The following is an 11,660-nucleotide window of genomic DNA, read 5'->3' as shown; positions in this document are numbered from 1 at the left end:
GTTTGCGCAGGCGCAATGGGGCGCTGTCGGCTGCTGGCCGGGCGCTGGGTCCGTGGCGGTGGTGGGCAAAGAGCTCACTCCCCGCTGGCTGTTCGACCAACTCCGTGGGGCTGTGCCCGCGTGGAGCAGGCCTGCAATGAGTTCATCCGAGCCCTCCGCTGCCTCCCACTGTCTCCATCTGATACCGGACCTGAACAGCCAATTCCCAGATTATTCCCAAACTCGCGACACCGATGCGGTTCGTTAGGAGAATAAACTGTTAGTAAGAAGCGTCTTTGGCAAATAAAAGAGACTTCCAGCACTTTTCATAACATTGGAACGCATCGATGCTCCTCGGAACCCTTCTGGATATTGTCCACCCTTCCTCAAAGGAAACTATTGATATATCAAAGATAAACAAGCACTCATGAGGAGTACTAGCCCAAATGTTGAGGGCTGAAAAAATACGTACATGCTGACATTAACCTTTCCCAACCAGAGAGATGCTGACACCTCCGAGTGATGATTTTTCCATGCAAAGCACAAACATTTCGAAGCCAGCAGCACGTAGTGGTGCATGCAAAGAGTAAAGCAGCCCACACAGGCAGACTGTTAAGAGCCGTGATCTACCCCGCAGCCCGTTTAACCAAGAGTTCCCCAGCACCCCTTCCCCAAAGCTTGCTCTGAGCAACAGAATTTAACCATTTTGAGAGTAAAGCAGGGCCCAGATAGTTCTTGTATGTCAGTGAGGGAATGGCGAACTGGCAAAGTTCAGTGAGCCTCCTCCCAGCATCTTATAAATTAAGGATGCTTAGTACATTTCCTTATTATTAAGGATTGGGAGACAGATTTGCAAACAGTCAATTGCAGTTAAAGATCACTATTTCAACAACATTTTACTGTACAAAGCTGATGTTGAAGAACAGTTCTACTTCATGGTGAGATCAAGAAAGTGTAGAGAGAAAGGGTCTGTGAAGAGGTTTCTTGTGGAGAAATGTGTTTTGTTGAGATCCCGCTCCCTTCCCACCCAGAGAGAGAGGCAGTGCTGGTGCTGCATTCTTCTCAAGCTTAAAGAGGGGCTCTGTGGGGCCAGAGAGCTTGGCAATTGTTTCCCGTAGTTGTAAAACACAGAGGACTGCACTGACTCTTGCATATAAATAAAAGAAGGCAGTGGCCATAAAACAGAGGTGGCTGCACTGGGATCCACCAGCACACCCAGATTTGGTAGGGATGACAAATGTGAAATGTTTTCCTGGACCCAATGTGGGCCACATAGAGGACAGTCAGCATGAGGTTGCCTTTGGTCTATTCAAAAGACTTGTCTAGAGGTGTAGAGGGACCCAGTGACCAGAAGCTAGAGATGAATGCAGGAATCCTAGAACCCAGAGAGGCTGTTGCAGGCGACCACCTGTGTCTGTCTAGGCCAAAGGGACTCAAGTGAGAGGTCTCTGATGATGGGAATCTCCCAAGAACCTCTAAAAGCACCTTACAAGAAAAAGAGTAACCATGTACCAGACCCAGGTAGTACAGACCCATCCTATCAAAACAGAACCGCCCTATCCCCTTGGCTGTCCTGCCTCCTCCCACTTTTACACAGCAGATCAAACAGCAGTTAGCTAGTGGTAAGCCGAAGAGAAACCTGAAGGCAGCAGCCACCAGCCACCAGCCACAGGAGGCAGCCACTAGCCTTCCCCTCATGGGGGAGGGGAGGAGAGGGCTTAGACTAGCACCTTAGAATGAAGCCTGAAGTATTTGATTACCATCTTGGACTGGAAACATTCTAATTACTAAATCAAGACTTTTTTTGACTTAAAATGACTGTTACTTAAAATACTGTCCATTATCAAAGAATAAACCAAAAGTCAGAGAATCTGCCCAATTTTCCATTCAGGGGCATGAATTATCCCCTCCTAATAAATATTTTTAAAAGATGATAAAAGCCAAAAAGTAAAGTGGTATTTTGATCATATCCCATGAATCCTCCATTCAATATCCCAACACCATCTCTATATATTTCAGCTTATTTATGATCTTCATGCTTTGAGTACAAGTGATTCCCTGAGTTTGGTTTTTTTTTTTAATATGTTGTGTCTCTCATAAGACTTTTATTTTTTCTTCTCTCCCTTGCTAGTTCTAGTTCTGTTTTGAAGAACTGTTCATGAGATGGTGTTGATTGACAGTACAACTAGTGTTCCTATTTTCAGACCTTGGCATAAACTGGAACTAGAAATCTGATAATAAGGTTTTGCTTGTAATGAATGCTGCTATCACTGTTCAACATATATTAGTATCCAGTCTCCGTGGATAGATGCCATCTAGCTGTCCCAGGTTACAGATCTGGGTGTCTTTCTTCTTGAGTGTTGCAGCAACCTAACAGCCGTGGGCTTTTGTACAAATCCTTTTTGGAGTGAAAAACCCCTTTTTTCACCAGTTGGCTCCACACCGTTTCCTGATTTTGGGTGCCGTCCTTTGGAATGACGATTCCTGGAGGAGAGCACTTCTGCCCTGCAACCTCTCTTAAGTGGTAACACGAAGCACAGGTGTCCTGGCTTCCGTCTGGAACTCATCAATTACTCTTCTGGCTAAAAGTCCTCGTCCTTCTTCAGGTGCTGCTTGACTAATGTTGATGAAAAAGTTTTCCTCACACCTTTCCTAGAGAAAGGTGACTTAAGTAAAAAGAAGTGATTCCTTCCAAAGAAGCTCTTCCCCCATCACCAAAGAAAATGAAAAGAACCAAAAGGAAGTTTGAGATACCCTAAGAGTGAAGGAAAGCTGTCAAAATTAACAACGTAGAGTGAAAAGATAAGATCCAAGTGTCAGACTGGTTGGGAAAAATAGCTTTTTTTCATTAGTATAATGGTGCATTTTCTCTTTCCATTTTGAATTTCTTTAAGTTTTAGGATTATCACTTGTAGTGTATTCCTTAATTTAGAAACAATGAAATATCCATGAAAACAACATAGGCACCAAGGTTCCAGTTCTGATAGTAGCTCTAGTTATCTTACTTGTCTAAGCAAGTTACATTATCTTAGTTTACGGATGACTTTACAACAGGATGAGAGTAGCAACACCTAGCCCCAACAGTTAATTTCACAAAACTTAGATCATATTTGTGAAAAGTGGTTTTCTAAACTATATAAAGGTTGGTTCTTATATATGTCATCTATGTATTTTTTTTTTTTTTTTTTTGCTGTACGCGGGCCTCTCACTGCTGTGGCCTCTCCCGTTGCGGAGCACAGGCTCCGGACACACAGGCCCCGCGGCCATGGCTCGCGGGCCCAGCCGCTCCGCGGCACGTGGGATCCTCCGGGATCGGGGCACGAACCCGCGTCCCCTGCATCGGCAGGCGGACTCCCAACCACTGCGCCACCAGGGAGGCCCTCATCTATGTATTTGTTCAAGGAGGTTACCAAATGTCTGGGCCTCTCAGTTACACTGCAAGCTAAGGCAGGCATTTAGATTTCCTGCACTCACCTCTCCCCATAGCACAGTCCCAAACACACAGTAGGTACTGGATAAATGCGAAATGAATTGAACTATGGTGAACTGACTTCTCAAAGACAGGGATAGCAGAATGCCTCTATGTACTGGTTCCTGATATTGAGAAAAAAGTCAGTGGCACATTTACAAGGAAAGTTGAAAGAGGGCTTTGGAAACAGAGCAAAGGAAAAGAAAAAAAAAAGTTCAGGGAAATATAATGTAAACCTCATGAAATTTTTATACACTTAAACCTTGTCCTAGAGAAAGTAGTTCAGTGAAGAAAAGAACAGTATTAATGTGCAGCAGGGGTAGTCTCCCAAGACATGTTATCAAGATTAAACAAGCATTTCTTTCAGAATGGCTCAGAGGCAGACATGCTCTCAGTATTCAAACTCTGCTCTTTTTCCCTTTAAATTTCCCCAAGACTTGGGGAAATTTATGAATCATTGTTTTTTTTCAGTTAGCTTTTCATCAGTATTTTATTATTTTTTGGCCCTACAGGTTACCAGTATTTTCTACTATCAGAATAATTTTGCTAATTTTTAGACTTTATAAAGAAAGACTGTCTGAGGGAGTTTGAAAAAAAAGTTACAGTAAAAATACAAATAACAATGTTAATGATATAATATTTAAATTACATATACATGATACTATTTTTTTCAAGATTGTGGGCAGTTATTTCCTAGCAAACCAAGACTGGAGTAGACAAACTCTAGCAGGAGAGTTCTTAAGATTGTTCAGGGGACGGAAATTAACAGAGGAAATGCCCACTTGCCTGGTTTCAGTGGGTGGTTCAGACTGATCTGGAGAGTCCTACTAGCAAGGAAATGATTGGATCCTTTGGATCAATTTTAGGGGCTTGAGAAGCAAGTTTTGGTTGATCTCATAATTTTGGGCTCTCCTAGGCCTGTGCTACTTCTAGTAGGAGTATGTCTCCCCCTGGAGGGAAAATGGAGCATTTGTTCCTACAGGTTTCTTGCTCAGAGTTCAATAATTAGGTTTTTTTCCCTTCCTTCCTTCATTCATCCATTCATTCAACAAATACTTATTTAATCCTATTATTTTGCTGTTTGTTATGATCCAGCTGAAAATAAGATCAGCAAGGTCCCTGTCTCCAGGTAAATTATAGGTTAGTGTGAGAAATGAACATTAAAGAATCACCTGAATGCCTAAATAATCACAATAGTGATAAGTTACATAAAGGAAAAGTGTGGAGGATAATATGACCTTTCAAAGAAGACCTCAATCGGACTGGGAGTTCAGGGAAAACTTCCCTGAGACCTGGAAGATACATGGATATAGCCAGATCAAAGGTATGGAGGAAGTGAAGGGAGTGGGTCTTCAAGCAAATGGAAAAGAGTATTCAAAGACTTCAAGAAGGAAAGAGCTTAGGAAGTGGAAGAAGAGAAAGAGGTTAGAATAAGGAGGCTGGGGCACAAGTTGAGGCCAGAAAGGTAAGGATGCTCCATATCAGGCAGTGTCTTGGGGGCCATGTGAAGGATTCTAAACTTTATCCCAAAAGAATAGGAAGCTATCGATAGGTTTTATGCAAGTGACATGATCACAGCTGTGTTTTTCAAGGATTACTTTGACTTTCTGTTGAAGAATGGATTATAGAAGGGGCGGAGTAAGGATACCATTAATAGATTACTTCAATATAATGTAGCTATGCAAGAATGAACAATGGCCAGGAGAAGCCCAGAAAAGAGGCAGCTTAGCACAACCTGGGGGTTTCAGAGACTTTTCAGAGGAGATGATAACTGAACAAAGTCTTGAAAGATTAGAAGGAGTAAATAAGGTAAAGAAAGGTGGGAGTTTTTCCTCAGGAAAAGAAGTAATAACTTATTTAGACCAGTCGTTCTTCTGAAAACAATTAAAATATTGGATAGAATATTTTTTTTAAATCTCCCTAAAAATACCAAAGGTGGTTTCAAATGGGATTCTTTAAAGACCTATAATCTATTTTATTTTATTTCAAATTGAAGAATAGTTGATTTACAATATTATATGAGTTTCAGGTGTACAACATAGTGATTCAGTATTTTCATAGATTATACTCCATTTAAATTGATTATAAAATATTGGCTATATTCCCTGTGCTGTACAATATATCCTTGTAGCTTATTTATTTTATGCATAGTAGTTTATGCCTTTTGATCTCTTACTCCTATCTTGTCTCTGCCCCCTTCCCTCTCCTCATTGATTTGTTTTCTGTATCTTTGAGTTAAAGACTTACAATCTCAATTCTATTCCAAAACACAGAAGAAAGACAACTTCAAAACTTCTTTAAAGAAATAAATATAACACTGAAACCGGAATTGGATAAAGATTGCACAAAAGGGAACACTACAGACCAATCTCATGTATGAATATCAATGCAAATATCTTAAATAAAACATTAGCAAATGGAATCAAACAGCATGAAATGTCATGACCAAGTGTCAACTGCTTCAGAAATACAAAGATGGTTCAATGTTAGAATATACATTAATATATTTAATTATGTTATTATATATAAGAAGAAAAGATCTTGCAATTATCTCCATAGTGCTGGAAAAATATTTGAGAAAATTCAAGATGTATTCCTAGTAAAAATAACTTTCAAAAGAGGAATAAAAAACTATTTTCTTAATGTCACAAAGTATCTTGCTTACCAACATCTATCTTACTATTTTCATGGGAAAGCACCTGCAGCATCCCTACTAATATCTAAAACAAAACGAGGCTATCCACTACTACTGTAACATCTAACATATTGTTGGATGTATTTGCCACAGCATTGTTACAAAGAAAGAATTAAATGTATGAGAATTGTAGATAATCTGATGGTGAGTCTAGAAAATGAAAGTAAATCAATGGAAAAACTACTGCATACAAAAAGATGATTCAGTAAGGCAGCAGGATATAAAAGCAATTTGCAGAAGTCAGTAGGCTTCATAGAAACAAGGAAGAACCAGTGAGAAGATAACATAGAGAACACCTACATCCCATTTAATAGCAACCATAATCACAAAATTCCTAGGAATAAAGTTAAGAAGAAATATGTAAAAATCTATGAGAAAAATTTTATATTACCCAAAGACACAAAAGTGGACTTGAACAAATGAAAGACATACCTTAAGTGAATTTGTAAATTTAATATAATCCAATAAAAATTTCAACAAGATTTTTGTTTGTTTTTTAGTTAGACAAATTGATTCTTATGCTCATATGGAAAAAATAAACAAGAACTTCCAGGGAAACCCCAAAAAGAAGAGCAATGAGGAGGGGTCAGTCTTACTAGACATTTGAAGTACTATAAAGCCTTCATAATTAAAATGGTGTAGAATTGGTACATGAATAGGCAGACACTAGTAGAACATAATAAAAAGTCAATCCAATACATGAAGAAATTTATTAATGATAAGGACATTTCAAAATAATGAAAAAATGGACTCAAATAAATGCTGTTGAGACAACTAGGCATCATTTGGAAAAAGATAAACTTGTATCTATAGCTTATACTGCACACCAATATAAACTCCAAATGGATCAGTTAATTAAACATAACAAAAATGGAAACCATACAAGTTATAGAAAAAAACATGCATAGATTTCTGTATAGTATTCCCATGGGGGTGGTGGGGAAAGCATTTATATGATTCAAAATATAGAATCAATAAAAGACTGATAAATTCTATTACATACAATTTTTTAAAATTACATGGCCCAAATACTGTAAGACCAAAGACAAAGAATTCACTTGACAAAATATTAACAACTCTATCACAGGAAAAAGTTAATCTCCCTAATATATAAAGATCTTCTAGAAATAAAAAGATGTAAGCCCAGTAGAAAAATGAGCACAAGACATGGACAGATAGTTTAAAAAGATTCACGCAAGTGACCCTTAAAGTAGTGAAACACACTCAACTCACTCAAAAAAGAAAAGCAAATTACATTACACTGAGATAGAATTTCTTGCTGTGTTGGCAAAAATCCAGTAGTTTGAGAGAACAATTTGTTGCCAAAGCTCTAGGGAAAGAGACATTGATATGCTACTGGTGGAAGTGTAGAATGATACAGCCCTTAAGGAGGGGAATTTTGTATTTTTTGAATTAATTTTTTATTGGAGTATAGTTGAGTTACAATGTTGTGTTAGTTTCTGCTGTATAGCAAAGTGAATCAGTTCTACATATACATATGTCCACTCTTTTTTTATTCAAATTCTTTTCCATATAGGTCATTACAGAGTATTGAGTAGAGTTCCCTGTACTATACAGTAGGTCCTTATTAGTTACCTATTTTATAGGGAATTTTGTATTATCTAGCAAAATTACAAATAGATGCATTCACCCTTTAACCCAGCAATCACATTTTCTAGAAATCTATACTCAAAGTACACTGCACAAACTTGAAATAATATGTGCACAAGGTTAGTCATTGTGGCATTATTTTTTTTTAACATCTTTATTGGAGTATAATTGCTCCACAATGGTGCGTCAGCTTCCGCTCTACAACAAAGTGAATCAGTTATACATATATATATGTCCCCATATCTCTTCCTTCTTGCGTCTCCCTCCCTCCCACCCTCCCTATCCCACCCCTCTAGGTAGTCACAAAGCACCGAGCTGATCTCCCTGTGCTATGCGGCTGTTTCCCACTAGCTATCTATTTTACGTTTGGTAGTGTATATATGTCCATGCCACTCTCTCACGTTGTCCCAGCTTACCCTTCCCCTCCCTGTATCCTCAAGTCCATTCTCTAGTAGGTCTGTGTCTTTATTCCCATCTTGCCCCTAGGTTCTTCATGACTTTTTTTTTTTAGATTCCATATATATGTGTTAGCATATGTTGTTTGTTTTTCTCTTTCTGATTTACTTCACTCTGTATGACAGACTCTAGGCCCATCCACCTCACTACAAATAACTCAATTCCATTTCTTTTTATGGCTGAGTAATATTCCATTGTATATATGTGGGTGGCATTAATTTAATGGCAAAAAAACCTAGAAATGTCCCAAATACTATCAACAGTGGGGAGTTGAATAGTTAAACTATGGCACATAATGGAATACTATGAAGCTGTAAACATAACGAAGAATATTTTTATATGTTGCTATAGAATAATTGTCACATTGTGTGAGGAAAGGTGCAGAACAAGTTATATGATAGTTACCCTTTGAACAAAAAGAAGCATTAGAAAGATAATCCAGAAACTAATGAAAATGGTTATTTATAGAAGGTGAGGAGGAGGAACTGGGATTGGGGGGTAGGAGTGGAAGGGAGACTCCTCTGAGTTTATTTTTGACTTTAGAATCAAGTAATTATTTTACATATTCAAAAAATAAATTAAACCAAAAAGAAAAAAAAGGACAAGCCCTAAAATTGAAAACAAACAAAATAAACCTAAATGTGTATGATATCGGTAACATAACCAAAAAGAAAGACTTATTTCAAATGACTTTTGAACACAGGATTTTGTCCTTCTTTAGTGGGATATATTCTAAGAACAAAACAAACTGCAAAGTGCTCTTAAATCTTCATTCTGTAGTCTTATTGTAGTACTAATACTGGTATTGTGAAACTGTTTTGTGTATGTTATAGGATAAAGTAAATAAGTTCAGTGTAAGAAGTAATAAAAATGTAAAATTAAAAAATAAAATGTAAATATAAAAAATAAAAATGTAAAATTAAATATGTTAAAAATTTAGTGTTTTAATTAAGTTTAAATCAAATCCACAAGATACAGGTATTCTGAAGAAGCCAATAAGCTCACTGAAGAATATGAACAAGCTCAGTGACATGGAGTTTGGAAAGACTTTCTAAATGAGGAAACACAGAAGACTGTTCTTCAGTGGGCCAAGTATGATGATTTCTTAGACAACCTCTGATGACATATAGTACCCTGGCACTGAATATGTAGATTGTTCTTAATCCTAAGCATTACATAGTTAGAATGGACCAGATGTTTGGAACATAGGGAATATCATTATCTATGAAGAAAATTATTTCAAGTCACAGACAATAAAAGACATTTAAATATTTTGGCCTCTAGTCAAGGGAAATGTGAAGAGAACACTTTTCACAGATGGCTAGAAGGTCTCTTTGTAAAAGAAGTGACATACTACAGACATATCTGGATTACAAGCAAGCAATAATGTGTGTTTGAGTGTGAGAGAGCTTTTACAAGATACCTGTTTGGGAAAGAAAGGGGACACACATTACAGAATTTCACCAGTGGGTTTGATGGAATTTTGACTGAAGGGGAATATCCAAGAAGGCCTAAGAACACGTATTTTCTCTACTTAAACGAATTAAGGACTTTATCTCAAGTGCTACCATTCTCTGGGCACCCAGATTTCCAACCATTCACTGAAAATGAAGTTTAAGGTATATAAAAGAAGATTCAAAAATTACTCTTGGAAATATTTCATAAAGTCAAATTTGTTTCTTTTGCATTTTTATGGAATTCTTTTTTCCCCCTTAGGATTAAAAAAAACAGGCACACTTTAGGCTGCATTATAGAAATGTTCCCAAAATTATGGATTATGTTGGTTGTTTTAAATGTTGACTGTAGAAAATATTCAGACTCAGGGTTTGGGCACTGCTTTGAAGGTCTTGTTTTCAGAGAAATTGATAGCAAATAAACCAGAAAGTGGGTCCACATATGAAATCCATCCAAACAGGCAAGAAATAGTATCATTGTTTAATGTATTTGAAAGAATTTATACAAATATGAAAGAAGTGGAAAAATTCAGAAACTTGTTGCAAAATATCCATTAAAGAAATGAGTTGAAATGTGCCTGTTTCTGGACAATGGAGACCAAAGAGTGAAATAGCAATGAAAGTTTGAAGTCAAACCTTTTATTTAAAGCTATTTTTATTAGAGGAGAACTATATTGTTTAAGTAAACAACTTTATTTTGTAATTGTGCTGAGTTTAAATATGTATAATATTATTGTGAGTCAAAGTAAGGCTTTAACAATTTGGCACAAATTTTAAAGTTTAATATTGAATAAAATGAGGATTATCAAAATTTAAAAATGAATAAAAATTAAAAATTTCACAGGGGAAATATAGCAAATTATAGACTATAGAAGAAAAGATTAGAGAGCTTGAAGACATAGAGATAGAAACTATTCAAAATGAAGCAGAGGAAAAAAAGACTGAAAAAGAAAGGATCAGAGTAAAAGTGACCTGTCAGACATATCAAGCAGTTTAACATACATGTAACTGAAGTTTCAGAAGAGCTGGGGGCTATACGAATATTTAAAGAAATAATGGCTAAAAATTCCAAGTTTGAAAGCTCAATGAAATCCAGGCATAATAAGCTTAAAGAAAACCATGCCAAGGCACATAATAATCAAACTGCTAAAAACCAAGGATAAAGAAAATATTCTAAAAGCAGCCAGATAAAAAAGACAAGTTACATATAGAGCAGGGATTGGCAAACTATGGCCATGGGTCAAATCTGGCTCACCTCTTGTTTCTGTAACTAAAGTTTAGTTGGAATACAGCGCATGCATTCATTTATGTATTTGCTATGGCTGCTTCTGTGCCACCTTGGCAGAGTTGAATAGTTTCAATGGAGACTATATGCCTTGAAAAACTTAAAAGACTACCTGAACCTTTACAGGAAAGTTTGCCATCCCCCACTACAGAAAAACAAAGAAAATAATGACAGCTCATTTCTTATAACAGCTAAGCGAGGCAGAAAACAAGGTTGACCTAGAATTTTTTATGCAGCAAAAATACCTGTCACACATAAAGATGAAATAAAGACCATTTTTTTCTGCACAAAGTGTATTTTTTTCTATTATGTGTAACATAGGCAAAATTATTTGTCAATAAATTTTTAAGGAATTTCACATGTTCTGATTCTTTCCACTGCAAATCACCTTAGTTCCTCCAAACTCATAATCTTCAAGATAAAATAGCCCTTTCAAAAAGAAGTTGTCGGGCTTCCCTGGTGGCGCAGTGGTAGAGAGTCCGCCTGCCGATGCAGGGGACACAGGTTCGTGGCCCCGTCCGAGAAGATCCCGCATGCCGCGGAGCGGCTGGGCCCGTGAGCCATGGCCACTGAGCCTGGGCGTCCGGAGCCTGTGCTCCACAATGAGAGGCCGCGATAGTGAGAGGCCCGCACACTGCGATGAAGAGTGGCCCCCACTTGCCACAACTAGAAAAAGCCCTCGCACAGAAATGAAGATGCAACACAGCAAAA

At 37.5% G+C, this 11,660-nt stretch overlaps 1 pseudogene; it reads left to right on the top strand.

Moving 5' to 3' along the window:
- The first annotated feature begins 15 nt into the window (after positions 1 to 15).
- Positions 16 to 10,222, top strand: LOC132499537 (ERO1-like protein alpha; annotated as a pseudogene).
- Positions 10,223 to 11,660: the final 1,438 nt, after the last annotated feature.

This window comes from Mesoplodon densirostris, chromosome 11, assembly GCF_025265405.1.
Source record: "Mesoplodon densirostris isolate mMesDen1 chromosome 11, mMesDen1 primary haplotype, whole genome shotgun sequence".
NCBI classification, from domain to species: Eukaryota; Metazoa; Chordata; class Mammalia; order Artiodactyla; family Ziphiidae; genus Mesoplodon; species Mesoplodon densirostris.
The sequence above is the reverse complement of the archived record's forward strand: the minus strand, read 5'-3'. Positions and strand labels throughout refer to the sequence as shown.